Genomic DNA, 5,000 nt, shown 5'->3' with positions numbered 1-5,000 from the left:
CAAAAATATAGTGATAAATTGTTACTCTATCCAAAATACACACCTAAATCTTGTCTCACAAGCTATACTGAAATAAAACAAGTATCAGTATGACTAAATCAAGATATCCAGTCAGTAGTTTGTTGAAACACTGTTGTGAATTTTCTTTGTTAATGTATTCAGCATTAATCAGCTTTTCAAACATTAAGGTAAAACTTTTCCTACCTTAAAATAGATATGGGATTACTTAAGATTTTGAAATAACAGTATAAAATCTCCAGTCAGGTAATAAAAATATGTAAAACTAAAGAACTGGCAAATAAAACTCTTCTACAAAAAAAATGAGGTAGTGGTGCAAGCCTAAGTCCACAATGGAGAGATAATAAGCATGTGAACCAAATTTATAATTCAAATAGAATACTCATTATTAATGATTCCTGACTAAGATACACATTATATTTCTTCCCATAACAATGTGTGAGACAGTTTGCAATTAAGTAAAGGTTAGGAAATCATAAGCTTTGTTTGACTCACAGTAACCTTGTAAGTGCACTAAACATTTTTTAGGTAATCTTTAAATCTCAGACATTAAGCAATGCTGTGGCTTTCATGCTTCCCTCTCTAACAAAGGCAACAAACCTCTATTATGCATATCAAAGTATTAGGGAAGTCTGCTGGTCTGTTTCAAAGTTAAAAGCACACAGGCCATTCATTTTGCTTATATATGAAAGCAGCATTCTTCTCCATTTCCATCAAAACAATAACCAAGTTTTATTAACTTAGCTGACATCTACAAACACTAGTCAATAACACTAGCATACTTTCCTTGGTATATGTAGTGCGGCCAACTTAGTAATGCCTAAAGATCTTATAGATCAAAACAAAAGTAGCAAATCATTACCTAATACACTATATGTTTTTTATTGCTTTCATGTCATCCACCCTCAGTTGAATACTGAACAAAAACACATCAATTTACCAGCTGTGAGGATATTTCACTTTTCCTGTCTGTAAGAGGAATAAAATTCCACTAGTGCAACCTTTACAGTATGTGATATTTGTCTATTTTTTAAGTTCATCCATTTATTGTCATTCTGAATTATTACTTTTATGTTGCTAGTATAAAATCAAATTTCTACATATAGGCCTAATCAGTACCAATACATAAAATGTTTCAGCTAGTGACTGGGCACAAACTTGCTCTCCATTCCTTCATCTATGATGAAACACTACTGGCTCACTGAATAGCCATTTGTGTGTTCATGTAGTGCTAGCTTGGTGGATTCTGCCATTGTTTGCCCTGCAATGCAATCTCATAGTCTTTACTTAGAAAAGCATGAAAAATTGAAAAGTTTTCGGCCTTCTTTGAAATACTGTAGTTCAGCATGCAGACGTGTGTCATACAACTCTCTTAGCCCTCCTTGACAAACCCCTCCTGACACCTGTCATGCCCATCAAGATCATAGGCTAAATATGCAGGTCAAATCTTCATTAATCCAATCCAAATTTGCACAGTTCCTTTACTTTGTTTCAAATTACTATGTGGTAATCTACTTTATTACCATATTCCTTATGAAAAAATACATGATCCTTATCATCCCAATTAAACTTTAACAATTAAAATACATACTGACTCTAAATGTACTATATGGATAACAAACATTAAATATAAATTATCATGAAAAAAATAAGAATCAAGTTTTATCAATCAAGAAACCTTATATATGAAGAAGTAAGAAAATCATAAAAGAAAAGAACAACCAGTATAATTCAAGAAATCTTCATGAAAAGACAGACTTTCAGCAGGCTATATTAAGAATCATTTCAAGGAAAGTAAAATATCTATGAATCTAATCATAAAACATCTCCACTAAGAAAAAGTGGTGACATTTAGAACAAACATTTTTTCTTTACACTGCAATTATTACTTTTCGTTCCAGTCATTCACTGTGTAACATGCATGACTACGTTGTTGGTTTTCATCGTACATGACAGGTTCAGGATATAAATGAAAGCATTGCTAACTCTAGCCAACAACCTTGATGGTACTCCTGCATTTCTGCATTTCTATGAACATCACTGTTTGAACCCAAATCCTTCTTAACTTAGGAGCTTCGACTGCAGAACCAAATCCAACTGCAGTATTTCGCTACAGACAACTTTGCCCATGGGCCCCCACCTGACAGATTCAGTCTCCATGCATCATTTGCTGCAACCTATTTTCTTTTCTGTCATTACGCTTTCCCTGGGCAGAACATATCATGTTTAAGTGAGTGTATTTTTTCCCATTCTTTACAACAGTGGTATCAAATATTCCCTATTGCATTAGTCATTATGTGAATTATACTGAAGAATTACTCAGGTCTTGCACACCTTTCTTACCATCAACTTATGAAGGAAATGCCATAGATAAAAAGTGTCAAATATAATTTCTCTCTTCATTACAGATAAAGTTTACCCTGCATCATATGGCAGTTTGAAAACAACACTATATCCAAACAAAGTAATATGCAATGCTAGTAGACGATACAGAATACATGATATACAAGATATACACAAAATTTTTGAAAACAAAGAAATGCAAGACACATTTACACAAAATACAACAAAAAGATACAACTTAAAACGCAGTACACAATAAAACACAAAACAGACGAAATATAAGAAATACGAGATATACGATACACTTAAAGCCTTCCCTTTGGCAATGGGCAAAATATGACGTCAAGATGACCTTCTAAACCCTACACAGCTCCTCTCACCCTTATTTACAACTAAAACAAAAGACAACACGATTGTAATCCAGCCCCGTTCAATCAAAATTAGTAAATCGGGAACAATTGCACTCTACGCACCATGTATAGGACCGCTTTGAAGACTTAGAAGCCAGCGAGAACTAGTTACTAGTGTGTAGCAACAAGATCTTCGTTCGAGTAGCTGCAAGGGTGCGTGATTCGTTCTTTTAGGATTGTGATGTAAAAATCCTATTTTTGGCTCTATATCTCTTCATATGTTGATCTTTTGTTTTCCGAAATTCCTCTGTTTGGAAGCTTTTGAAAAGATGTTGTTGTTAGTACCTGCAAAGTAGGTGATATCGCCAAATTGTGCTTCGTACTATTCCTAAAAGAACGTAGGAGCCTGGATGTTATTTTCCTTTCAGAAAAACGGAGTATAAATGTTTTTTTTTAATGAAAGTACTATATACATTGACTACTTTATTTACATCTTATTTTTCCTGGATATTAGTTTCCCCAATAAAGTAAAACGATATTACACATACGCGAAAATCCTAAAGAGGAAACAGAAATGTAAATAGAATTAGTCATGAAAAAATCTTACCATCATGTACCCTGTAACCTCTTAATATAAATTCCAAGGACAAATGCACAGCCAAGGAAAATGAAGCATTATTCTCTTAGCCTGCCTGACCAACTTGCCAACTGAGACAGCACAGACATTTTTTTCAAAACATGCACCGATGGAAGATAAAGAAATGAAAGAGTTTTTGTTATGCCTTTGCATGGCGTGAAGTGCGTCTTGGTCTATCAAAACAATTGTGAGGAAGAATGTATACTGGCTGTGAACACTAACCCATTTTTTCGCGCATGAAAAATACACACACACACACATGTATATGTGTATGTTTGTGTGTGGTGTGGTGTGGTATGTGTGTATGTGTATGTGTATGTGTATGTGTATGTGTATGTGTATGTGTATGTGTATGTGTGTGTGTGTGTGTGTGTGTGTGGTGTGCGTATGTGTATGTGTATGTGTGTGTGTGTGTGTGTGTGTGTGTATGTGTGTGTGTATTTATATATATATAAACATACATACACACATTCACACATATAGATAGACAGATAGAGAGGCAGGCAAACAGACCAGATGGACGGCGGACTGACAGATAGACAGACACATGCTACAGATTGACATACACATATACCAAAATTCACATAAACAAACGCATACACACACCTTCAATGCAACGTTCCTTAAGCCCCATAGCCTAGTTAGAGACATCAACATCAGGCTTAACACGTAGCTACCACTGTGGAGCCAAAGATATTCCACACTAGGCTGCTAGATAAGACTAGAGGCATACTCATCCTATCAAGAAATGAACACCAGTATCTTATATTCATCTCGTATTCATTGACGTCGGATTTTAGCAACTAAGTTCTCCATAGAAGAGACACTGAGACAGATAGGCCTACAGACAGATAATGGAGAAAGACTGACAGAAAGACAAACATACAGATAGACATAGACAACGGCGGGTAGAGAGGGAGGGAGGAGGGGGGGGGGGGAAGTGGATTATGGAGCCCGATCGACAGGTATACAGAGAGAGTGAGGTGGAGAGAAATCTCGTCTTCCTCCCTTGCCATTAAAGGCTATGCTGGTTATTTATGCTTTGGGGACACTGGGTAACAAACCCCTGTCAATTGAATTCGTTGTTGTTGTTTCATGTGATTGTTTGATTCGTCTAGTTTTGGTTTAGGTTCGTATTCGTTGATATGAATGTGAGGCAGATATGGCATGTCTTAATAACCTGTGTTATTACTCGTTATTGTTGTTTTGTTTGCTTGATACTCTCGTTTTCGTGTACTTTCGTTTTCAATCTTATTTTGAGATACGAGGTAGATGTAGCATGGTTTAACAACCAGTGTAATTACTTATTATTAGTGCTCTTGTTGGATTTCGATTATTACAACAGAGATGAGTCACAGTTGTATGTCGGCGTCTACAAGGTGTTAAAAAGTGGTTGCGGAGTTATTTTTAAGCAGATTTTCTTTTTAAAAAAATATATACTTACAATATTATGGGTGAGCCGAAAAAACAATACATTTTAGTGAATTCAACATTAGTGTGAAGATTTACTTCGTCTTCTTATACGTATCTGTTTATGTTTTATTAATGTCATACGTTCATCTGGCTAATGCACATAATAAATTTGTACTGAGAACGGTCATGCCATTAGACCTCGTGGCGTGTGAGTGTGTGTTTGTGTGTATGTGTGTCCG

The 5,000-nt window shown here is 35.4% G+C and overlaps 1 protein-coding gene across 1 annotated transcript in view; it reads right to left on the bottom strand.

The window, feature by feature from the left end:
• Nucleotides 1-5,000, bottom strand: part of PRAS40 (Proline-rich Akt substrate 40 kDa) — a 36,139-nt gene that overhangs the window by 29,677 nt on the left and 1,462 nt on the right. The window contains exon 2 of the mRNA XM_027354698.2: nucleotides 2,835-3,029. The gene's annotated coding sequence lies outside the window, so the exon portion shown is untranslated. The remainder of the gene's footprint in view (nucleotides 1-2,834; nucleotides 3,030-5,000) is intronic.

This window comes from Penaeus vannamei, chromosome 27 (assembly GCF_042767895.1).
Source record: "Penaeus vannamei isolate JL-2024 chromosome 27, ASM4276789v1, whole genome shotgun sequence".
NCBI lineage: Eukaryota > Metazoa > Arthropoda > Malacostraca > Decapoda > Penaeidae > Penaeus > Penaeus vannamei.
Note: the sequence above shows the minus strand (reverse complement) of the source record. Positions and strands in the feature narration are given on the sequence as shown.